This window comes from Balaenoptera borealis, assembly GCF_965194805.1.
Source record: "Balaenoptera borealis genome assembly, chromosome: 4".
Lineage (NCBI taxonomy): Eukaryota > Metazoa > Chordata > Mammalia > Artiodactyla > Balaenopteridae > Balaenoptera > Balaenoptera borealis.
In genome coordinates, this window is record NC_138861.1 from 97,158,730 (window position 1) to 97,185,927 (window position 27,198).

General features: G+C 38.2%; 1 long non-coding RNA gene across 1 annotated transcript in view; it reads right to left on the minus strand.

The window, feature by feature from the left end:
- Positions 1–27,198, minus strand: part of LOC309627396 — a 174,480-nt gene that overhangs the window by 134,934 nt on the left and 12,348 nt on the right. The window lies entirely within an intron of this gene.

The window sequence follows — 27,198 nt, forward strand, 5'->3', positions numbered from 1 at the left end:
CAGCATCCGTGTGCTAATACTTTCATTCATTTATTCAGCAAATATTTATTGAGTGACTGCATGCTTATTGGCAGCTAGGCACTGTTCTAGGCACTAGAGATACAGTAGTGAATGTAATCAACAAAAGTGTAGCCCTCATGGAGCTTACATTCTAGCTGTGGGAGTTAACAACCAAATAATATAACAATAACAATAATAGTAAAATGTTAGACTAGAGAATAATAATATATGTTAAACTAAGCAATGATAATTGCTATGGAAAAAACTAAAGCTGTGTAGGAGGGGTAGAGAATTGCTATTTTATACAGGGTAGCCAGAAAAGCCAATATTTGAGCCGAGATCAGAAGGAAGTGAGAAAGTAAACCACATGGTTATAGAAAAGAGCATTCCCAGAGAGAGGAAAGAGCAAGTACAAACCTCTGAGGAGGGAGCACACTTGGTGTGGTCATGGAACAGCAAAACAGCCGGTATGGCTGGAATTGAGTGACCACAGAGGTGCAGAGTCAGGGGCTGATTGCGGAGACCTATAAATATTGAAAAGACTTTGGCTTTTTTCCTTTGCAATAGAAAGCCAGTGGTAGGTTATAAGCAAATGAAGGACATAATCTGATTTAGCATTAGATGGACCCCTCTGGCTGCTGTTTAGAGAATAACTGGGCAAGTTGAGGAGGCCAGTCAGGGAGAAAAGAGCATAGAAGAAAGCAGAGAGACCCTAAGAGGATATGGCAATACCTAAGAAGAAAGATAATGTATCAGATGGGAGTGGTAATGGTGAGGCTTTGAGCAAAAGTCATTCAGCAAATAATCTTTTAAGGTGGTGGGAAGGGGAGTAAATGAATAAACCTTTTGTCAGCCATTGAAGTTATCAGCTTAAAATAGATTGTTATAACCATAAGAAGTTTTATGTAAAGTCCATGGTAACCACAAATAAAATACCTATAGAAAACAAGAAAGAAAATAAGAAAGGAATCAGAGAAGCACGTCACTATAAAAAAAAAATCAACAAAACACAAATAAGACATCAGAAGAGGAAAAGAGTGACAAAAAAAGCTATAAGAAACCAGAAAATAATTAACAAAATGACAATAGTAAGTCTTTCCCTATCAGTAATTAGTTTAAATGTAAATGGATTAATCTCTCCTATCAAAATAAGTAGAATGGATGAATGGATTTTTTAAAAACCTAGTTATAAGAATTTAGATGCAAAAATTCTCAACAAAAAACTGGCAAACTAAATTCAACAACATATTAAAAGGGTTATACATCATGACCAAGTGGGATTTATCCCTGAGATGCAAAGATGTTTCATATGAAAATCAATGTGATACACCACATTAACAGAATAAAGGATAAAAATTACGTGATCATCTCAATAAATGCAGAAAAAGCATTTGAGAAAATTCAACACACTTTCATAATTAAAAAAAAAAAAAACTCAACAAATTGGGTAAAAAAGAATGTACCTCAACATAATAAAGGCCATATATGAGACTCCCACAGCTAATATCAATTCTCAATGGTGAAAAGTTGAAGGATTTTCCCCTAAGGTCAGGAACAGGGGAGGGATGCCCACTCTTATAACTTGTATTCAGTATAGCACTGGAAATCATAGATAAAGAAATAGGACAAGAAAAGGAAATAATAGTCACCCTAATCAGAAAAGAAGTAAAATTGTCCATATTCATAGATGACATGAACTCATATGCAGAAATCTAAAGAGTCTACATAGAACTAATAAATTTAGCAAAGTAGATACAAAGGCAACAAAACTACAGTAATCAAAAAAGTATGGTACTGGCATAAAGACAAATGTATAGACCAATGAAACAGAATAGAGTCCAGAAATAAACCCACCCATACATGGTCAACTGATCTTTGACAAGGGTGCCAAGAATATACAATGGGGAAAGGACAGTGTTCAACAATTGCTGTTGACAAAACTGGGTATCCACATGCAAAAGAAAACAAATCAGACCTTCATCTTACACCATATACAAAATCAACTCAAAATGATTAAACATAAGACCTGAAACTACAATATCCCTAAAAGAAAACACAGAAGAAACCTTCATAACATTGGCCTTGGCAATGATTTCTTGGGTATAATACCAAAAGCACAGGCAGAAAAAGCAAATTTAGATAAATGGGACTACCTCAAACTAAAAACTTCTGCACAGCAAAGGAAATAATCAACAGAGCAAAAAGGCAACCTATGGAATAGGTGAAAATATTTGCAAACAATATATCTAATAAGGGGTTAATCTCCAAAATTTATAAGGAACTATTACAATCAACAGCAAAAAAAAAAAATGAAATAACCCAATTAAGAAATGGGCAAAAGGCTTGAATAGACATTTCTCTAAAAAAGAAATACAAATGGCCAACAGGTATATGTAAATATGCTCAACATCACTAATCATCAGGGAAATACAAATCAAAACCACAATGAGATATCACCTCATATCTGTTAGAATGGCCATTATATATATGGCAACTGTTGGCAAGGATGTGAAGAAACTGTAACACTTGTGCACTGTTAGTGGGAATGTAAAATGCAGTTGCTATGGAAAACAATATGGATGATCCTTAAAAAATTAAAAATAGAACAACCATATGATCCAGCAATCCCACTTCTGGGTATTTATCCAAAAGAATTGAAAACAGGATCTAGAAGAGGTATTTGTACTCCCATGTTCAGTGCAGCATTAATTACAATAGCCAAGGCTTAGCAACAACCTAAATGTCCATTGACAGTTGAATGGATAAAGAAACTGTACATACATACTATGGAATGTTATTCAGTCTGAAAAAGGAAGGAAATTCTGACACATGTTACAACAAGAATGAACCTTGAGGTCATTATGCTCAGTGAAATAAGTCAGCCACAGAAGGACAAATACTTCATGATTCTATTTATATGAGGTATCTAAAGTAGTCAAACTCATAGAAGCAGAAAGTATAATGGTGGTCACAAGGGATTAGAGGGAGCTGGGGACTGGGGAGTTGGTGTTCAATGGGCATAGAGTTTTAATCATGCAAGATGAAAAAGTTCTAGAAATCTGCTGTCCAACAATATTCATATAGTTAACAATACTATACACTTAAAATTTTGATAAGAGACTAGATCTCATGCTATGTGTTTTTCACAATTAAAAATAAGCAAAAACAAGTTTAAAAAAAAAGATAAAACATGCTAGCAGCAGTCACAAACGCATATGCATGAAATATCTTTATAAAATTGGATAAATCATTTTGGATGAAGCTTGCACCATCAATCTGGATTGCCTATTCCTTTCTTCTAGTTTTATTATTGATGACTTTCATAACCATGAGCAAGTCTCTTACCTTCTCTGAGCCTCAGTTTCCTCAGTAAAATGATTAAAATAAATTAACTCTAAAGTTCATCCTATGTCTGTGGGTCTATGGGTACCAAAGGGGGAAGGGGGGGATAAATTAGGAGTTTGGGATTAACATATACACACTACTATATATAAAATAGATAACCGACCAGGACCTACTCTATAGCATAGGGAACTATACTCAATAACCCATAAGAGAAAAGAATCTGAAAAAGAATATATATATATATGTATGTGTGTGTGTGTATATAAATATAACTGAATCATTGTTCTGTACACCTGAAACTAACATGACATTGTAAATTAAATATACTTCAATTTAAAAAACTATATAATTAAGTTCATCCTAACTTAAAGTCTTAGGATTCTGAGTTTCTCATTTACTCAGTGTGATCTTAATGATAAAAGTCACAATGATCAACTAACTAATTTCATATTTTCAAGAAGCTCATGGAGGCAATTTCTTTCCTAGCCTTTTCTGTGCTGAATTTTAAAGTTTGGAACCCTATATCTGCCTCAAGCAAAATGGTGGACAGAAACCCATGAACCTATCATGCCCTGAGTCATACGATGTAATTGCCAATAATCCTAATTCTGGTTCATAGCTGATTGTCCATAATTATGGCTGCAGTCAAATGCTTTTAGCATTAGCATCAGCCTGGAGTTGCCAAGCACCCTCCCTATCTTAGGGAAATGGAACTGTGAGTACGTTTCAAAACAAGGTTTGCTACTTTTTTGCCTGGAACACTTTTTAATTGGGTATCATCTGGAGATTTCTAAATCCCATTTTGGAGCTTCTGGTCACTGCGTTAGTTAGCGAAGCCCAAAAAGCTGGTTATGAGACATGACTAAACTGTGCAAATGTCAAAACAAAAATTATTATCATCCTTGATTTCTTCACAAAATGAAAAGAGACATCATCTTGACCCTTTTTAATATACACTGATAGAAACCAAAGATAGCAAAGCTGTAAGAGAAAGCACTCATGAATTTGGAACGGAAATTGCATTTCTAATTTAAGAGTTTTCCCTCTAGTTAGCAGGGTTTAAAATCATTGGGTTTTTCAGAAACCCACAGACTCTGTAAATGTGCAATTTGAGTATATTCACCCAAGGGCCTACCTAGAAACCTTAGTCATCTTTACCTTCCGCCCTCTCCTCCCCACCCACATCTAGTGAGTCAACAAACTCTACCCTTTACCTCTCTAGTGATTTTGAAATCTACTCCCCTGCCTCCGGCCCCCATTACTGCTGAAAAGGCAATTAAGGATTTAATTACTTCTTAAATGGGTAAGTGGTTGGCTTGACCCCGGGCCTTCCCCACTTCTAAACTCTCCTCCACAGAGACACAAGAGATGGTTTTACCAAAGCACAAATTGGAGCCTGCTCTATTACTTTAAAAAACATTATGGCTCCCTATAGCACAAGATAATCTAAAGCCTTAGCTTGGTACTTCCTACCTCTTTAGTTCATCTCTCAGACTTCCCCCTCATCCCTTCCAGCCTTCTAGAGCTCACTCCAAGGCCTATTACTTGTCAGCCTCTAAATCCCCAAATGCTCCACGCTCTCACAAACATTCCTCTCGTTAGCTCTCTTCTCTTCCAGGACCTCCCAACTTTATACACTGACATCTTACTCATCTTTTAGTTTGAAGTTCAACCATCACTTCCTACGAAACCTTCCCTAACCTTTTTAGAATAGTTCTTTCTAACATGCTTCCCTAGAACAATGATTTATTCATTAGTTCATTTTTTTTTTCACTCACCAAATCTAAGAGACAACTAAGTTCTGGGGATATGGCCATAAATAATATAATCATGCTTCCCGCCCATGAAGTCTACCTTCTTGTGGGCTGTTTCTAACACATGTATGCCAGCCCATTGTCTTTTGGCCCATATTTTAATTAGTGTTCTGTTTCTTTCATTAGACCACAGACTCCTTGAGAGGGGGTTATGTTTCTTTTAGTGTCCAGCACAATGAGTGAGTCCCAGCTTATATTTATTGAATTTTATTTAAATTGGATTGGCTTATCACTTGAGTATATATGTATTTGTGTATATTTGTAGCCAAACCAAGTAGCTTATAAAACCTTGTAATTTAGAAGCCTTACGCTGTCCTAAACATCCCCTGAGTGCCCCTATCTATCTCAAAACAAAACAGACACTGGCATAAACTCCTCACAAGCATTATCGCAGATAATGTACAGGAAGCACTTGCCACAGTGACTAGCATCGAAAAAATGCTTACTCAACACAAACTCCTCTTCAGCTTAATTTGAGTAGCCCTTCATTTTTCAGATTGACAATAAGCTAGTATTTGTTTAAGTTTGATGGACTTTTCCAATAAGAATTTCCAACAAAGCAAGAATTTTCTTCAGACCCATCTCATCAAATGGTTACAATTCAATTAGTAATATTAGAGGAGCTTGCAAGCACTAGCAGAAAAGGTGAGTGTTTGAATTCCTGGTCCTCATATAAGACTTGGTAAACAAGGGCCGGGTGATGCAAGACCTGGGTCCTAGGACCAGCTCTGACCTGAATAAGTTCTGAAAAATCACTTCATTTCTCTGTTGCTCCATTTTCTTACCTGTCGAAGATGGGGATATTAATACCACTTTTACCTTCCTTGAAGAGTTTTGTGAATAAAAATATAATACCTGTGAAATTACCCTGAAAAAAAGGTGAAAACTTATCAAATGTGAGGTGGTATTTGTAATAGTGAGAACTTAACAGCACACTCTTATGACAGGACCATCTCTCAGGGGTGTCCCCAAGCAGATGTGAGGCTGCTTGGCAAATTGATTCACATATGGTCAGGGATTTAGTGGGAAGGGATAATAAATCCTCCCCGAGTCCTCTTGGGCAGATAAGGAACAAGTATAGCCAACCCTCAGTGACCTGTGATAACAAGGCCAGAGATAATATGGATAAACGGATTTCACAGATTATCCAAAAATATACCTTTCACCACTTACAACCTCTAAACTTTTGCAGAAATTCCTTAAAAGGAGCCAAATTACTTTAACCTAGATTCATAACCTATGTGAGTTTCACCGCCAGTTCCGACTTTTATCCGTGCCCAGACCCAACTGCAAAAAACAAAGAACAGCCAGTGGAAATACTGGAGCAGCTGCCATAAAAATTGCTGATCTACCCTAAAGAGCTCAGTACCTTTTGTCCTGAGACCTATGAGGTGCTGGCTGTGTCCACACTTTCCTGGGGCAAGGAAGAAGCAACCAGGGCCTGCCAACCCAAAAAATTCTGATAGTGACCTCAAACCATGACGATTTCCCCAAGTCACCTGAAGGAACTTGTCCCTTCAACTGATCCCTCCCCAGGCAGCAATGAAATCAGGTCTTGGATAATTCCTAGTCCAGAGCTATTCTACAGATATCTCCAAAGCTGGGATGGGAAATGGCTTAGAAATAAGTAAATCTGTTATTCGAATTATTCAACAGTTCTCTCCCTGACAACCCCTATGAGGGAGTTGCCTTCCTGTCACTTCTCATTACGATAGCTTTTCTTTCCCTTCTTTTTGCCACTTTTCCTGAAATATTGGCAAGATGATTCAAAAACATTGTGAAAAACACCTAGGGAAGAACCATCTGCAAAACAGCAGCCCTGTAGGTTACACACGGCTTCCTCTTACCAAGTAACTCAAGATCAAAATCTGGGCAAGTTAAAAAGCAGAAAATCCTTGATAACTCTTGATGGGAATTAGAGTACCAGTGAGAAAAATAGACTAGTGATACTCCTACTTCAAGGAGCTTGCATCTGCTCATTCATTGATTTGACAAATGTCTGTTGAGTGTTTGCTCCATACCAGATAGCTCAAATAGAACTCTTGGGATCTGTCTATCTAGTTTCTAGAATATCACCAATAACTGCAATGTGTGATTCCCTTCCAGCTCTGTCCATTTTGTACTAACGCCAGTGAAATAAGTAACTGACACCTTGGAGAGAGCGCAAGGTAGGTGACCAGCTATCACCGTTAGCCCAGAACTACAGGGGGTTCTAGTACATAAGACTTTCTATTTTAAACCTGGGAAAGTCCTGGGCAAACAGGAATAAGTTCGCCACTCTAGCACGCAACCCAGAACGTGACCTAAGACTGAGTTTCAAATTTCCCATTAATGGCTAGATTCGACCTTTGACAATCTTTGTGTGAGCTTTGATGATTTTTTAAAAATATTTAGACCTCAGTTTCCACTTCTGTAGAATAAAGTTGCAAGACTAGATTATTTCTAAGGATTACCTTCCAGCTTTAATATTCTAAGAGTGAATATAACATCTTTTTAGGATTAAAATGGATCTCAGGGTGCTACAAAGCTATAGGGAGCTCCCTGTAAATCTCTGTCCACAAGTAAAGATAACAACAAGTTGAAATCCTGTTAGAGTCCCAACAATTACAAGGATCTAATCTAAACTCAAGCCACTCCTCTAAATTAAGCATCAGAGTTCTTTGTCTCAGTGCCTGGGTAAACTTAGCCCAGAACCGAGAAAGTTCTATTCGGAAACTGGCAGAAAGACTTAGAGTCTGTTTTGGAGAGATATAGTTCAGAATTATATTTAGCTGGGTTACTTTAGCAATTAGACAGAGACATGACCTCAAAGTATTTATGGTGAAACAGACCTTTGTTGCTATTAGGTGCCTTGGTTTCTTAAGATTGCAGGAGGAATAAAGGTGCACACAACCCATGAAAAATCACTTCTTTGGAAGAATCATAAGTAAAAAAAATAAGGGTTGGGGGAAGCATGATCCCAATTTTAAGACTAGCTTGTAGAAATAGCTTGCTTTACTTTAATAGCCTCATCTGTAAAATAGGCAGACGACATACTTCTCAGGGTCATGTGAAGGTAAACTTGTACTCTTTTATTAAAATTGTGTGTGTATATATATAATCTTACATTCATCCATCCTTATATTTTATATATATGGATTTATATATGAATGGATTTTATTTTATATATCCACCCTTATACTTTATATATAGTATATATATTTATGTATAAAATATCTATATATTATATATAATATATATAATACATATATATACCTGCTATGTGCCTGTCACATTCTTCGATATAAAAAGCATTTCAAATGTCATAAATGCTAGGCAAATCTAGAGGAATATGTTGTGGAAAAGTGAGTTTCAGCTCCTTCAAATCCTATCCGATCACGTTTTTGGTTAACCCAACACAGTCACCCAGATTAAAATAGGAAGTAAGTTGTCAATGAGGTCACCTCTCTGTCTCTGAGTAGCATTTACCCTTAAATTGTTGTGAACAAAAAGCAATGTAAGAATATCCCATAATCCATAGAATGTGATGCTTTAAAAGGTCTCAAGAGTCCCCTTGTCTGAGGATGCCTTCTCCAACTTGGACAAATGCTCACCCCATCCCTGCTTGAGCACGGTCAGAAGCTGAGAATCATATGCTCTGAAAACAGTCTTTCTGCCTTTAGTTAATGCATCTTCACAGATTCAGCTCCTATTGATCCACCTGATTGCATCCTTTGGGATTCCTGAAGTTGTACAACTAACCCTCTTCTCTCTTAATTATTAGCACACACACAGTAGGCACTCAGTAAATGACAGTGAGTGTCCTTCCTCCCTTACTCTTTCTCCTTCCTAAATAATTGCTAGCTCAAGTTAGGTCATGTTTAGCATTCTTTAGAAAACAATTTTCCCGATGTCCCTGAAGACATGTTCTGGGCTGATGACCAGGAGGTTCCTCTGGGAATTACCCGTGAAAATTCACGAGCAAGACAGGCAAGGGAGGCGGCAGCCTGGTGTGGGGAATATGCATTCTATTTGCAACCAAAAGAGGCTCTCTCGCCTTTAGACTGGCAAATAGTCAAGAACTGCTGAAATTCCCATTCAGTGGTGAAAGTCCATTGCTCTCCCTGTCCTTATACCAGTGGCATCACAATGCTGTCCTGAGTTTGATTTAACTACTTTGCCGATACACGGGAACAGGTTGTTAGAAAACAATTATCTCACGACCTCCCTCAAAACTGCGCTGTTTTTCAACCCCATTAGGGTTGAGATAGAAGCGTACAATTGCAGGATGATTCATCTCTCAATACTGATCTGCTGCTACATTACTGGACATTTCCTCCACCGCCGATTCCATCAATCAAGCAGTCATCTGAGCGGTTCTGCGGCCCGTGCTCCTCTGACAGGGCCGCACTTGCTATTTATCTTACATGTCTTCTCTCACTCTTGTCAGTGTTAATTCTGTTCCGTCCTCATTCTCTTCTCCTGTCGCCTGAGGGCTCTGTCTGGGATATATTATTATTCAGTATTTACAGGAATGTCACTTGAAAAATGTCACCATTGCAAATGACAAAAATTCAGAGTTTTGCACAGAATCATCTGTGCCCCAGCCAGCCACCATTTTGAATTTTCATACCAGGATGTAAATTCCACAGCTATGCATGAATCTTTCAAACCATTGACCTGGTTCAAAGGAAGTCTTAGGGCAGGAGTATGACACTTGCTAAAATCCTTCTAATTTAATTGTAAAGTTTCCATTTTTGAGGAGGATGTATTCAGTTCTCTATTTTTAGAAAAAATATAATTTAGAAACGCTCCCACCATTATTGACATTGTCACACAAGTCAAGGTGCAAGGTTTGTCCTTAAGCCTCTATAGTTTATAATTATGAGTTGTCCACACCTCATTGTTAAATGTCTATCTCTTTTAATGATGAAATTGAAATGCTTATTTTAGCTAACACCCATGTAGCATTTCTGATGTTCCACAATCTGTTCTAAGCATATATACTCACATATGTTAATCCTTAAATCAAACCTATGTTCCTCATTACTGTCAAAGAGGATATTTGGACAAACTATTTAAATAGAAGGGGAAATCAAATTTATTCAACACATACTATATGTTCAGCTTTTTTGCAGACATTGTCTTTCAAATGCTGAGCACAGTTCTGGAAGATAAATATAATTATCTACATATTCATAGATGAGAAATCTGAAGTGTCAAAAGGTTTGCAGGCTCAGTGCGGTCACTAAGCCAACGTTTTAACCCATATCTGTCTGATTCCAAATGTTCCACTTCTCAGTGTTCCACAATGTCAATCGCTATCTCTGCTTTTAGAAAGAGATCTGATGATATTCTAGGTTACTGTCAAAAACTCTTCTTTGAAGTTTGTACTCAGTCTTTGGACTGGTGTAACATCTTATTGGTCATAGGTCAGTCATCTTTTTCTATCAGCCTAGGTGGTAATTCACTTTGTCCAGATTCATTATGAAGGAGACAGAAAATGTGCTTGCCTTTTCCCCAGATTGGACTAGAATGATCCAAAATTCTGGAGTGGTCTGCAAATGGGGCCTGCCTCGGTGCCAGGCCACGTAAGCTGATCGAGTTTAAGAGAAAAGGCATCCACTTCTCATGGACTAAGCCACAGTGGAAAGCACTAGTCCAAGCACTTGTTTTAACCTGTAAAACTTTTACAACAATCCCATGAGGTAGTGTGTTAGCCGGTCAGCATTTGGTCAGGAAAACAAAAGCTACTTTGAATGTGCCAAGTATCAATAATTCCAATGCAGGGAATTTTAGGGGCTTACACAGTCTTTTGGAAAAGCTGGGCAATGGATCTTAGGGAAGCCACTGAGACCTGATGCATCTATGCAAATGGGCTCAGCACCCACCCTGAGACCACTGCACGCCCTAAGGACCTCTGGGAAGCTCTCACTGTCTATCTTGGGGGGCAGCTCTGAGACAGATGATTCTCAGTAGCCCCACCTGAAAGTCACTCTGAACCTCACATCTTCCTACCCACACATCTGCCTGTAGCTACCACCTTTGGGACATAATGGACACTTCTCTTCTGCCAGGAAAATCTCACACCAGTGCCTCTCCTTGGCAGATGATACCCAAAGCTGTATGTGAAAGGATATTCTGGGAACGACAGTTCCTGGCTTCTTCACAGTGCACAGGAGACTCAGAATGTGGTACAGATGCAGCAAGCTGACAGCAGATAATCTGGTAGAGTTAGGTATAATTGTTATTCCCATTTTACAGTTGATGCAACTGAGGCACAAAGAGGTTAATTGATTTGTTCCAAATCACAAAACTAGTAAGTGATAGAGTCAAGATTCAAATCCAGAGTCTGGCTCTAGAACCCATGCTCTTGCCATCGCATGAAACTGTGCTCATGAAAGACTTGGCCCAGTAAAGCTTGGCACAGATTATACATATTACATTAAGCTGTTGTTTTTATTATTACTATATGGTAGTACTATGTTTGCTGTTCTCATAATTATCACAACTGGGATTGCCCAGCTATGAGCTAACTATGTTGACTACCCCCACCAACAGTCTATCCCCCATTAGCCATCTTCCAAGGCAAGCTAGGTGGATTTTCTTGCCCTGATGAATGTACCATTATAATTTAGTCCCAGATTTCTATACAATTACTAACTCTTTAAAAAACCAATGTCCTTAAAAAGAAACGAAATTGAGTGATTTATAGTGAGGTGGATGGACCTAGAGTCTGTCATACAGAGTGAAGTAAGTCAGAAAGAAAAAAACAAATACCATATACTAACACATATATATGGAATCTAAAAAAAAAAAAGTGGTTCTGAAGAACCTAGGGGCAAGACAGGAATAAAGACACAGACGTAGAGAATGGACTTGAGGACACGGGGAGGGGGAAGGGTAGGCTGGGACGAAGTGAGAGAGTGGCATTGACATATATACACTACCAAATGTAAAATAGATAGCTAGTGGGAAGCAGCCACATAGCACAGGGAGATCAGCTCGGTGCTCTGTGACCACCTAGAGGGGTGGGATAGGGAGGGTGGGAGGGAGACGCAAGAGGAAGGGGATAGGGGGATATAGGTATATGTATAGCTGATTCACTTTGTTATATAACAGAAACTAACACAACATTGTAAAGCAATTATATTCCAATAAAGATGTTAAAAAAAACACAAAAAACAGTGTCCTGAGTAGCTATAGATGTATGTGTGTGGATACGAGCACACATGCACACACGTGTGCACACATGCATGCATGTGCCTGTGTATACACATGCGCACACACACTTTGTGAACAACAGCAACATAACGATTTCAATTGATGCAACTGATGTTGGTGAGTTCCAGGAGCTTTACACAGGCAATCCCAGCCAGCCTATTATTGCAGGCAACCTACTCCCACATATTCACCACACAGAAAACATGTCAAATGAATTTGGAAACAACCCTAGACTGCAGCACACTGAGAGAGGCTGGGCGTTGGACTTGCCGGCTTTGGGCTGCCTGGCGCAGCCCAGAACGCATGCGTGGTCTCTGATTCCATCTCCAGATACTGCAGGCAAGCCTGTGTAATTGGAAAAGTCTGCCCAAACAGAAAGCCTGCCTTGTTTAATAAACAGTGACCTCTAAAGAAGTTTAAAATTTACCAGAGGAGAAACGCAGCCTCTCGTGTTACCGTCAGTGTTTTAGAACTAGCTGAAACGGATATTAGGTTTCAGCTGCGTTCTTTCTCTTACAGCTCATTTACCCATGCAGTTAGGCAGCTAAGCAGACGCAAAATATTTAGAATTACACATGCTTCTCATCAATCCAGTGGTCAGAACTTTTTGCTTTAAGGTAAATGATCAACTTGTTCTTTCTTTATCTCTTTTCCTTTATTACTACCATCTCCAATTATGCTTAGGAGAAAAAAAAAAAAGGAAGAAAGAAACAGACGGTGTTTATCTTAACTCAGCAATTTCATGATTTCTATCAGACGGTAGGAGCAAAAATAATAAGTTGGAAGATTTCAAATGAAAAGGCTACAGAGCAGAGCCAGGGCAAGATCACGTGGCTGCTAATGTATTTTGTAAATGTAGGAGAGAAAATTATGCATGAATAACAAATTTCCATGATAGGAAGGTGAACAGCCCATTTAAGCACTGCAGATTCAATGCTGGAAATCACATCACTCTGAACAGGTATACAGTATTATATTCTGATTGAGAAAGGAATGCCATATGAATGCACTACCTTTTTAGGTAGCAGAGGAATATTGCATCTTTAATAGGATTTTTGATTCAAATGTGCTGAGGCAAATGATTTTAAATTGTGTTGGAATACTAAACAGATAACATCATCATTTAAAAAAAAAAACAGCTGCACATTTGTGCCAGATCAACATAGAGCCCGCAAAATAAAGACAGGGAGAAGGAGGTAACAGCTCTGAATAGGAAATAAAATTAGATATGACTTCTCGGCCATTGAAAAGGTAAAGCAAGGTGAACACAATCCTTTGTCAGCACAACTCCAAGAAGATTTCAGAGTTGGCAAGTTCTTCCTCTTCAAAGTATCATTCTCAAAGACGGATTTAATTTGGGTGGAGATTTATCTTGCTTCTTCAAGAAGTTTCAAAAACAAACTGATTTATTTTTATTTGTCAATTTGCATTATTGGTGTTGAGTATGGGATATCAGGGAAAACGGAAGGAGAACATGCAATCAGGAAGGGACCCCACAGCATTAAAACGTCCGTGATTCAAATACAGAAAACACCTGAGCAAGCCCAAGAAACCACAGGAACCACCACCCCTGCTAGCAAAGCCTCTGTTTCCTAGAATCCTCCCAAATGAATCCTTCTGTTTAGCCAAATTTCTCCCTAACTGAAAGCTAGCCCTCTCGGTGTGCTGACTCTCCAACAGCCTAAGCTTTCCAAAAATCTTTTTTAAAACATCATTTCCCCATATAGAATATACAGACCAATGCTCTGGGGCTTTTGTCTACTTGAATTAACATTCTTCAGGAGAAATTCATATAGAAGAGAAAGAATTCCTTGCATAAGTGAAAGCATAGATGGTTGTAAATGGAGAAATTCCTCAGATTTTTAACAGAATTTGTGAGCCCACGGTTTTCTGATCTGCCCACTAGGCGATGTCATTTTTCTCTTCTCTGCTTAGAGTATCTCACTGGCTTGCCATCAAGGCTTCTGTCCTTGAGAAAAGCATCATCGTTAAGGGGTTGGAAATGTACACCTAGAAAGGCTGATTTGGAAGTCTCTTGTGTATCCCAGGCAGAAGAGCCACAGTCTGAAGCTTCAGGAAAACTATGGCTTGCCCATGAAGCACACAGAGACGTGATCAGAATTGACATGGCAGAAACACTAGGTCATGTTTTGCTTACATGATTGTAACAGGGAAGAACAAAACTGACTCCATATTGGATCTACTTCTTTTACTTTAATCTTCGTATTCTATTGCTTTTGCTGCAAGTTGATCACTAAAGGGATAGTGCCTATTGCTTAAAGTATACATAATGGCCCATCTCTGGGAACCCTCTTCCCATGTCTGAGCATTAAGCTAAAATACCTTTGTTTAGCTCACAGAAAACATCCTGACTAGGCCCACCTGTGAATGGCTGTAGGCAAGAAGAAATTAACACATCCTCTCAGGAGTCTGGCTGGAACCAGGATATATTTGCAGCAACTTATTGCCTTTTTACTTTACCTCCTTACCTCCCCCCTCTTTGTTCTATAAAAGAAACTAGCATCCAAACCCAGGGCAAGATGGTTCTTTGAGACGCTAGTTCACCATCTTTTCAGTCTGCTGGCTTTCTTAATAAAGTCAGTATTCCTTGCCCTAACAACTAGTCTCTCAATTTATTGGCCTGCCGTGCAGGTGACATGATGACTTGATAACATGAAGGACTCAGTAACATGATGACTTAAAGGATTTTTCTGTCATAGACCAATAACTTTTAAATTTTTATTTATAAATTTTAAATAGTTAAGAATGACTGAAACATCAAAAATATAAAAAGGTATTCAAAAAAACTTTCTCACTGTTGTTCCTGTTGTTACCCCTTTAGATAGATGACCATCTCTTATTTTACTATTTATCTTTCCAGAGTTTTTTTTTTTTTTTTTTGCTTTAAATCTTTATTTTCACAGAAATAAAATGGTATAGATACAATTAAAGTCCTTGTGTAAACTTCCCTGATTCATTTCTCTCCCTCCCCAGAAGAAGCCACTGGCCTCAAGTTAACATTTATCATTCCTAAGCATATTTTTTTCATGTTTTTACTATATATGTGTTGATAAGGAATATGTAATATTGGATTTTTTTTACATTTACATTTTTTATATTTATATACCAGACATTAGATTCTAGACAGTTTGTTATAAAAAGTTGTAGGTGAAATCCTCTAATCCAATTACAAAGAAAGTCTTCCCATCTACTTCAGATTCCAGTTTTTAATATGTGTCCAATTCATCCCTTCCTGGATTCATCCAGTGTCTTCTAAGATGTGACCTTCTTGACCTCTCAGATCCTGATTTGCTTTAAGTGTCAGGATTCGCAAGTTTTACACTGTTCATCTTGCAAGAGGAGAAAGATCCTCGTCTCATTCTAACTCAGGAATCAGCAACAGAAGATGATAAAAATATTTTCAGACACAAACTCAGTTTCCTAGGGTAAGTTCAATCATTGTTTTAGAATAGGAAAATTTTGTTTTCCTCAGGTAAATCCATGATTCTGAAATTATCTTTCACTAATGACAATAAAAGGAGTTTAAACCCAGCCTTACCCACCCAGACATTAATAAATTCTCTTAGAATTAAAGGTAGATTTTATTATCTCAGAAAATTCACAGTTGATGGTATTTATTACTATTTTAAGGTATCTATGGTGAACAACTACAGGATTTGTTTTCCCAGCAGTAATTTCCCCTACTTTTGGCAACTGTGCCCTATTTTCACTTGAAGAACAATCTCTGTTCTAAGCCCATGCATTTCAGGTTGAGCTGACTCAAGCACCAACACAAGAATGGATGTATGACTCTTGCCAGGCCAAAGTCAAATTACCCCTGGCTACAGTGATTTTCCCTGGAACCATCGCATGACCTAAGCAGGCCATTGAGAACCTGCTCTGGCCCTTTCATTGGCCTTCTTGAGAAGGGGAAACTTCTGTGCTCTGGGGTTGCTGTCAGTAGGTTTGTCAAACCAGAGCTGCTGGAGGCCATCTTTCTCCACCTTTAGAGGACCCAGCCTGAGAAGAAAGCCATTGCTAAGGAAAACAGAACTGAAAATTAGAAAAATAATCTATGTTTGACACCTGGATCCAAATCTCTCCTTTTCAAAAATGTGAACAAACTATTTTACATTTTCACCCCTTTTTGAGTAAGTCATTGGAATTAATTTTGTCACTAGTAACTAAACAAGTCCTTACATAGTATTTAACTGTAATAGTGGTTGACCTATACTTATTCTATTCAAAGCTGAGAATTGGGACTTCTCTGGTGGTCCAGTGGGTAAGACTCCATGCTCCCAATGCAGAGGGCCCGGGTTCGATCCCTGGTCAGGGAACTAGATCCCGCATGCATGCCGCAACTAAGAGTCCTCATGCCGCAATGAAGATCCCACGTGCCACAACTAAGGCCCAGCGCAGCCTTAATAAATAAATATTTTTTTAAAAGATCTTTCATTCAATGCTTGTACATTAAAAAAAAAAAAGCTGAGATTTTTTTCATACCACCTATACTTCTGTAACATGTAATACACACATAGGAAAAAACTCTCTCCAAATAGTATTGGTGGGACTTACCTGGTGGTCCAGTGGTTAGGAATCTGCCTTCCAATGCAGGGGGCCCAGGTTCAATCCCTGGTCGGGGAACTAATATCCCACATGTTGCAGGGCAACTAAGCCCAGGCACAACTAGAGAGAAGCCCTGTGCACCACAGTGAAAGATCCTACATGCCACAACGAAGATCCCACGTGCCGCAACTAAGCCCCAACATAGCCAAATAAATAAATAAATATTTTTTAAAATAGTATTGCTTACCGCATTTTACATACACTAAGCGTCAAAATGTGCCAGTGGGCATTATGCATACAGTTTGGCAATAGTCCTCTGATCTAGCCCATCTCCTAATTATCAAATAAACCCCAACAGTTGAACCCTAGCCTTGCTTTCATGAAGCCAAAAGATAATTCTTCCTAATATCTAAATTCCTACCGTTAGCATTTTACTGTTCTGTATCTTCTTGTTCTGTCCAACAAACATACAAGCTTCATTTGCAAGGAAGAACATATCACAGACAAATTGCTTCAGCCTACTAACCATCATCAATGATCAGTGAATTAGTAGACGCCTCCTACTCTTACTAATACTTCTATTTTCAGCATTTAAATGTTGGTTATTTTAAGTCACTCATTAATAACTTTTACCAAACATCCAATGGTTAGACTGGAGAACCAGAAGAAGATTCTCAAGATCAAATTCATCGCTGTGCTTGGTTTACGATGCAGTGTTTCATTGGTGTCGTGACCTAGCATTAGAGTAAGTTTCAATCAATATTTGTTGAGCACAAACACCTACCAGTTAAGTAAAGAAATTCACTAGATCAAGACCAGGACACATTCTCAATTATTTCTTTTCTGAATTAAAAAGCACCCATCTTGCATTCACCTAAGGAAATCATTGAAGAAAATGGCCACTCCACAGCTCAACATAGAAGTCCATAGCTATCTAGCTCAGGCATCTCAGGCAAGTGGCCTGCTTTCAAAGCCCTTAGAGGTCTCAGAGATTATTTTTATTCCAAATAGATCAGAGACTGTAAACATAAATGTCCACATGGGCCAGGAACATAAAGGAGTAAAGTAGAGTTGGTATAGGATTATGGTGTTCCAACTTTGTCATATATATTTTATTTTCAGTCCCACTAAACATATTCAGGCTCCGTGTTGAAGAACCATAGGGTTTAGAGTGGCACGTGTGTTCCACGGGGTGATATTCCCAAGGGGGCAAAAATTGGTTCTTAAGAACACAATATCCTTAGATATCACAGCAGTTTGTGATCCTCCAAAGGGCCACAGTACCTAAACAGATATATAGCATATCCATAGTATTAAAATTTTATGGAGATGGGGAACCAATTAGGAAGAAAAAGAATGTCTCCAAAGTCTTCTTAGAAGAGGAAAATGATTGAAATATTTAAAAATATCAGGAAACTGAAGAATTTGGGTAACAAAAAAGGCAGCCATTTCTTAACTCCAACTAAGTTGTGCCTATGTGAAAATATGGTATGGCCATATTTTTCAAGACAAGGCATAAATCTAGGTATTTAGATACGATTTCCCAATTTTTAAATGTTGGTTTGTTTTTTTAAAAAAATCAACAAGAGCCCTTTGTAAGCCAAACAAAATATATCTCCAGGGCCATGTGGCCCACTAGCTGCCAGTGTACAGGCAACGTCCTCAGGGGAAATTTGAAGGAATGGTTACATCCTTAAAGCACTTGGTGGTTACTAATCAGTTAAATTAGACAAAGAGCAAAAACATTATTCATGTTGCACTCTTTTAAGAAGCACATTCACCATTTAACCCAAAAGTAAAACCATTTGCCCATTGGCAAATTTGAGAAACACTGTTCTGGCTCTTCAATATTTACCAAGGTATCAATAATCCTTTGCAAAGGGGCCTCAGTCATCCAAAGCTATTTTAAAATGAATAGAACAATTATCCTGTGGGAAGCATGCCTGTGATACATTCAGGCTTTGAAAGTTCTGCTTTTCAAACTAGCAAACCCAGCTCCTGCATAAGAAGAGATTTGTTTATTATGCTTATCTCAAGCCACAGAGAATACTGTCCCTGTCTTTAAATGGTCAGATTTCTGCCTACGGTATCTTAATTCTGCCTTAGAAAGATAACTCCAAAAAGTTAGAGACTGTTTACTGAAGTTGTTATAGTACACAAAAGGATGCTAAATATTTGATGATAATCTTCCCCTTTTTGAATTAATATGAGTGCCAATCTAAACAGCACATGCTGAACAAAAATGTTATTTTAATTGCATTCCCCATTTTCCCCTCCCTTCACATATATTCTCAGAATAAAAAGTATGCTCTAAAAAGTATGTCTTTCCTCCTCTAAATGACACGAAGACATTAGTTTTGCCTTGATCACTCTTCATTTGAGCAGCTTAGGAAGGCTCAGCATGAATTTTTTATGTGTCAGATATCTTCCTCCACCTCCTCAATCCCCTCCTGCTGTTTTCTGCGTTTCTCCCCCATCATCCTTTGACTTTGGATAATCTATTTCCTCCAAGGTATTTGGTGGGTGTTGTAAAGTACTTTTACCCCTAGTTAGCTGGGACAATACTGAGTATATAGGAATATTGGTAAACTCAGCAATTCAACAGGCAAAAATAGAAAGCAAGTGTCAAAGTCATGGAGGACTTGGGGGACTCCCGTGAGGCATTCCTACTGGGCTCCAAGAGGCCCTAACAGGTCTGGGGAGCATTGTCATTTCCAAAATAAGAATTTCTTTGTCTTGTCCAAAGACAAGAACTTTGTTATTTCCTCTCTGTGCTCACCTAGAGGAGTTAAGTCTGAGAATTAAAATTTAATAAAGAATCAAGGTTGAAATTCTGTACCATGCCCAATGCTTATAAATACAACACACAGATACTATCTGGGTATTATAAATAATACATGTAATGTTGATTAAAATTTTGATGTAAATTTCTAAAAACTTTATTAAAGTTGTAAAATAACTGACATAGGTTGTTTACAGTTGGGTGACAACTTAATTAATCAACTGCTGTCTCCACTGCAATAAAGATGAGAAGTGCATATTCTCCACTTTATTTTTATCCCTGAAGAATGAGCCAGAAAACACAAAATTATCTCTGTTTCAAAACACCAAATTATCTTTCTTTCAAAACAGTCCGAGTATTGATTGTGAAGCATGACAGCACATAGTCTTTGCCTAGACTAATAATTAATCCAGAAAATACAAATCTCTGACATTAGACTGGTGAAGAACTAAAGTGCTAACCAGGGAACATTTATTCACACTCAGTCCAGAAATGATCCTTTTTTTCTGGATACAGAGAAAATTTTCAGGTCGCTAAACAATTTAATTCTGTGTTAGAGATAAAAATTAAGTGCACAAAGCATCACCACATGGAAGAAATATATATATATATATATATATATATATACACACATACACACAAATACATTGCACACTGCTTGTTTTAAGATTCTTGCTTAATGAGTCTTTTTCCTTTTTAAATGAGGAATCTTACAGCAATATTGAAAATAAATAAGATGATGTCGAAACTAATATTTTAGATAGTGGGTTGTTTATTACTTTATTATTGCCCTTTTCCAAGAGTTTTGTTACAAATAAAATGCTACTTTAGAAATTACAAGATACTAGTTCTTAAGGGAAAGTGTAATAGTTGATACAGGCTCTATTCATTCATTCATTCATCCAACAAACTTACTACCTGCAAGACACAGTGGTAGGTAGGCATCACAGGGTTATCAGGGTCAACTAGATGCAATTCCACTGAAAGGGGTTTACAGAGTAACAGGCAAGATGCATCGTGGACACAGATAACTCTGTAGCATAGAGACTGAGCCAAACACACCTGGATTCAAATCCCTGCTCCATTTGACCTCTCTGATGCTCAATTTCCTCATCTATAAAGTATGAATAGCAATATTACTGACATTGAAAATGTGTTATGAGGACTCAGTGAGATAATTCATGATAAGTATGTAGCTCGATGTCAAACATATATTAAGTTCTCTACAAAAAGTTAACTCTTCTTCATCCTGTAATTGTAGTGCTGTTGTGATTGTGGTTGTCCAAAGAAGTAATTGCCAGGTCCTGAGCTCTTAGCATACCACAAGGAAAAAATGGTAAATCATTACCCAGATCTGCATCCTTTCAAATCACCACAGTTATCCTGGCTTTCCCTCTGGGCTCAGCCATGTACAATAACTATCTCCTTAAACCCTGCTTCAAATCTGATTCATGTTGCTGTGGACCAGCATTAAACACTGAGCCCTGAATTCACCATTAAACAAAATAAGTACGTGCTTAGGGCAGAATGGAAGGGAAAGGAGGCACCTCGGAGTTTTTCTCCCTAGCTAGCATGTCCTTAACTCTTTCACAGTCAATCTCAACTTTAATGGATGTTTTTTATCATTGTCTTTATCTGTCATGTTTAACTTTGATCTACGTTGCTTTAAAAAGAATGTTTTTTGGGACATGGTGAGTGATTAAATTTTAAAATTTTGGTTTGAAGGTATCCTTAGACATAACATTTGTTTCCATGTCATGAAATGAGAGTTTCCACTCCCCTTTGAGTGTAAACACAGCTGGCTGGATCTGGCTGGCATTTAACTCACCAGCTAATTTGTGCAATAGACCTTAAGCTCCTTCTTGTAAGGGATGGAAGGGCTGAGGGGGAACCATTGCTGAGCTGGTCTTAGGGCATCAGTTGACCTTCTCCAGCCATGTTAACACACACAGAGGGGCACAACCTCTCTCGCCTTGTATCCTGATAAATATTTTCCCACAGACATGTGAGCCCGGCTCTTCTTGCCCAGAGAGAGGACTGCATTCACTGTTTTCATGAAGTTCAAATTTTCAAGGACCTCTCAACATTATCCAGCTCAACCCTCTCTTGGAGGTCTAAATCCCCTTTTTCCTTTTAGTGGCCTTATAAATCTTTCAGCTAGTCCTGCTGGGTTCTGCTGTTTACCGTTACTACAGCACTTTGAAAGTCCCTCCATTGTAGTCCAAATCAATTTGTACTGTCATTATTGGTTTATGTGCTTATCATATCTTCAAGATTACTCCAAGCGGGCTTCCCTGGTGACACAGTGGTGAGGAGTCCGCTTGCCAATTCAGGGGACACGGGTTCGAGCCCTGGTCCGGGAGGATCCCACATGCCACGGAGCGGCTGGGCCCGTGCGCCACAGCTGCTAGGCCTGTGCTCTAGAGGCCGCGAGCCACAACTGCTGAGGCCGCTTGCCACAAATACTGAAGCCCGAGGGCCTGGAGCCCGTGCTCCGCAACAAGAGAAGCCACCGGAACGAGAAGCCCGCGCACCGCTCGCTGAAACTAAAGCCCGCGCGCAGCAACGAAGACCCAACGCAGCCAAAAATAAGTTAATTAATTAATTAATTTTTAAAAAAAGGTTACTCCACACTCATCTTTCTGTCCTTAGCAGTTCACTCACACATACATAGTGGGTGCTTAATAAATATTTTGAACAAATGAATTAATAATTTAATTTAAAAATCAGTCAAAATAGCTGAAACATATTTAATGCTTCTTATCAGGGTTCTGATTAGATTGAGCCCTAATAGTCTAATTAACCACAGAGATGTTCCCTTAGCAAAATCCCTTCATCACAAAAGTTTCTAGACCTGAAAGTCCAAGTTTGATGTTTGGTAAATCTCAGAAAATTAATAAAGAGCGAACAGGATATTCAGTCTTCTCGGACAAAATGAAAGGCAGTTAAGATACTCTGGGTCACTCAGATTGCCGCCTTCCCTTGCCGTTCATTTTGATGACATTAGTTAAATATCAATTTACCTTGAATTCTCATCTTTCTCCAACCACCCTCTCTGCACCTCTTTCCAGCAAAACAGCTCAATGAAACTGTCTTTTCTTGTTGATGCTACCAATCCCCCACATTTCCGTGCTCAATAGGCAGCTCTCAGTCCTCATCTTAATGTATCTAAGGGCAGGATGTGGCATAGTTTATTACTGTCTCCCTGGAAACATTTTCTTCACTTACTCACTTCTTTTTGGCTGGTTTCTCCTCATCTCCCTACTCTCCAAACGCAGGTGCCCATAGCCCAGCCCTCCAAACTCTTCCCTGTCACCAGTCACTTTAGAAATCTCAGTTATTCTCATGGTTTTAAATACCAACTATAGATGGAAGTCTCCCAGATGTATATCTTCAATCCAAACTCACCCATCAATTCTAGAGTTTTAAATTAAACTGTGTAGAATAAAACATCTCCACCTAGACACCTAATAGGCACCCCTAACCCAACCTGTCAAAAACTGAACTTCATTCTTCCTGCCTCATAATAGCAACTCTTTTCTTTTTGGGGGGTTATTCAGATCAGACTCCTTGGAATCCTCCCTGACTCCTGTCTTTTCCTCATCTACTCTCCTCATCATGTCTACTCTACCTGCAAATCCTGTTGATTCTACCTTCAAAATACATCCAGCGTCTGACCACTTCTCACTATCTCCACCCTGGTCCAAGAAGCGTCACTTTTGGCTTAGATTATTATGTAAGCTCCCTAGCTAGGCTTCCGGCTTCTATCTTTCTTCCCTCTATAGTCTATTCTCAACACACTACCAGAGTGATCCTGTAAACTGGATGATGTCACTCTGCTGCTCAAACCCTACAATGGCCCCCATCTCATCAGAACAAAAAGGTGACATTTTTACAACGGCCTCTAAGGCCCTGCAGAATCTTGATCCCTGTCACCTCTCCGCCTCTATAGCCTCACCTCCTACCATCACCTCTTTACTCTGCTCCAGCCACACTGACATCCTTGTTCTTATGAAACACACCAGCCCCTAGAACAGGATTTGCCACACGTGGGTATTTGATAACTATTTATAGAAGGGAGAAGGAAGGAAGGAAGGAAGGAAAAGTGAAGAAGGAAGGGAGGAATTGGAAAATGGTTCAAACACAAACACAAAATGCATTCAAATGCAAAGTGGCTGTTTTTAAAATAATATGCTCTGTTATTTTAACAACCAATAGAAATACTCTTTAGAATATGTCTCAGCAGAATTTGGATTTTGATACTAGCTTTAAGATTAAATTGTAAGGTGGTAACCATCCTTACTTTTCATGTTTTCAGAAAATTATCTAAGAATCTAAGGGCAAATGGAATGGACACATTAAAGATCCTCAGAATGATTTCAGAAACAATCAAAGCATTTTATACAAAAGGAAAAAAATATTCTGGAGCATTACGTAGAGGACCACAGATGTTTATTTCATGGACAAATCAAAATTGCAATGCTGAAGAAATTGATGTTATGCCAGGGGAAAAGTATACAACTTAAGGGGGAAAAGGAGGTTAAGAGAAGACAAGTGACCAACTTCTGATATCAGATAAAAAATTCAGAATAAGTATCTATAAACTTGTAGTTGACACAGTTGATCAACTCTCACAGATTGATTTTAAAGGCATTCTCATCATGCTACAGAAAACCCATATCTGGATCTTCAGTTACTGAAACTTCAGTTTCTGAAGCTTCAGTTACTGAAATCTTAACATCCTTAATATTGTTTTAAGAAAAAGCATCATGACCTCAAAGCCCACAAACTGGGGAAACAAAGTAAATTTGGGGTCTGAACAACAAGCTGAGAGATTCTGCAAAGATCCAGGACACTGTGAACAGATCTCTACCGAGAAAGAGAAGCAAAAGGCTGATGTCACCACTCGAGGGACAAGATTAAAAGTGAATATTCAATATTTGATGTAATTGCTTAGAGTGCACCTGATATGACACAGCATTACAGTGGCTCCTTTTTTTCTATCTGTCTAGTCCACCTAAGTGATTTATCCAGATAACTGAAACTTATATGATTAAGTGTCAGCTTTTTGTTTAAATATGCCTAAAGTGTATTACCTCCTCCCCTACATTTTCAAGCAGAGTTCATTGGACATAATTTAACTAATTTCTGATGGCTCAGCTGCTGCCAAGGAAACTTTGATGTAGCAATAAAGAATTGGACTGTTTCCAGCTTTATTAATGTGTAATTGACAAATAAAATTGTAAGATATTTAAAATATACATCATGGTGATATGAGATACATAAATATGATATAAATATACATTTTGAAAGGATTCCACCATCTAATTAATTAACATATCCATCTTGTGTCTTTTTGGTTTTTTGAGGGGGTTTTTTTGGTGAGAACATTTAAATTCGACTCTCTTAGAAAATTTTAATTAGATAATACAACTTACGTATAGTAAAATATCACATAATAAGTTACGTAGTAACGTGTAATATAAGACATAGATATATAGTGTTACCAACTATAGTCATCATGTAATATATTAAAGCCCCAGGCCTTATTCATTTTATAGCTGAAAACTTTGTACCCTTTTACCAATCCTCCCCTATTTCCCTCACTCACCATCCTCTGGCAACCACTTTTTACTCTCTGCTTCTACGAGTTTTTGACTTTTTTTTTCTTTTAAGATTCCACATATGAGTGATACCATGCAGTATTTGTCTTTCTCTGTCTGGCTCATTTCATTTAGCATAATGCCCTCAAGGTTCATCCATGTTGTCATAAACGACAGTGTTTCCTTCTTTTTTATGGCTGAATAAATTCCACTGAATATATACATCTTTCTTATCCATTCGTCCACTGATGGATACTTAGGGTGTTTCCATATGTTGGCTATTGTGAATAACGCTGCAATGAACACAGGGGTGCAGTTATCTCTTCGAGATCCTGTTTTTATTTCCTTTGGATATAGACCCAGAAGTAGGATTTCTGGATCATATGGTAGTTCAATGTTTTAACTTTTTGAGAAACCTCCATGGTGCTTTTCATACTGGCTGCACCAATTTACATTCTCATCGACAGTGCACAAGGGCTCCATTTTCTCCAAACCTCATTAAAACTTGTTATCTCTTGTCTTTTTGACGGAAGCCATTCTGACAAGTGTGAGGAGATGTCTCATTGTGGTTTTAATTTGCATTTCCCTGATGATTAGTAATGCTGATCACCTTTTCATGTACCTGTTGACCTTTTGTATGTCTTCTTTGGAAAAATGTTTATTTAGTCTCTCTACCCATTTTTACTTGGATTGTTTGGCTTTTTTTGCTATTGAGTTGTACGAGTTCTTTATATATTTTGGATATTAACCTCTTATCAGATATGTTATTTGCAAATATTTTCTCCCATGCCATAGGTTTCCTTTTCATTTTGTTGATGGTTTTCTCCACTGTGCAGAAGCTTTTTGGTTTGATGTAGTCCCACTTGTTTATTTTTGCTTTTGTCACCTTTGCTTTTTGGTGTCAAATCCAAAAAATCATTGCCAAGACCAATGTCAAGGAGATTAGCCCATGTGTTTTCTTCTAGAAGTTTTATGGTTTCCAGATCTTATGCTCAAGTCTTTAATCCATTTTGAGTTGATTTTTGTGTATGGTGTAAGAGAGCAGTCCAGGTTTATTCCTTTGCATGTGACTGTCCCATTTTCCCAGCACCATTTATAGAAGAGACTATCTTTTCCCCATTGTATATTCTTGGTTCCTTTGTTGTAAATTAACTGATCGTATGACAAGATCCACTCATGATAAAAGCTCTCAACAAACTGGGTATAGAGGGAGCATACTTTAACATAATAAAGGCTGTATATGACAAGCCCACAACTAATACCATGCTCAATGGTCCTCTAAGATCACGAATAAGAAAAGGATGCTCACTCTCACCACTTTTATTCAACATATTACCAGAAGTCCTAGCCAGAGCAATTAGGCAAGAAAAAAAAATAAAAGGTATCCAAATCAGAAAGAAAGAAAGAAAACTGTCTTTATTTGCAGACGACATGATATTCTATATAGAAAACCTAAAGACTCTACTGAAAAAACTATTAGAACTAATAAACAAACTTCAGTAAAGTTACAGGATGTGAAATTAATATACAAAAATCAGTTGTGTTTCCACACTGCTTAGATACTGACAAATTTTCACTAACCCTAATCCCACCTGGTCCCAACTTCTTCTTCTTTCTGGGCTGTCTGCTACTGAGTTCCCAGCATGCTTTACAGCTGAAACTATCATTTCAGTTTGCTATGGACTGAATGTTTGCTCCCCCCCCCCCCACAAAAAAATCATACAGTGAAGCCTAAATTCCCAGTGTGATGATATTTGGAGATGGGATCTTTGGGACATAATTAGGTCAAAAGGGTGGAGCCCTAATAAATGAGATTGGTGCCTTTTTATGAAGAAACATGAGAAAGATGATGTCTCTCTCTCTGTTTTCTCCCTTCACCATGTGA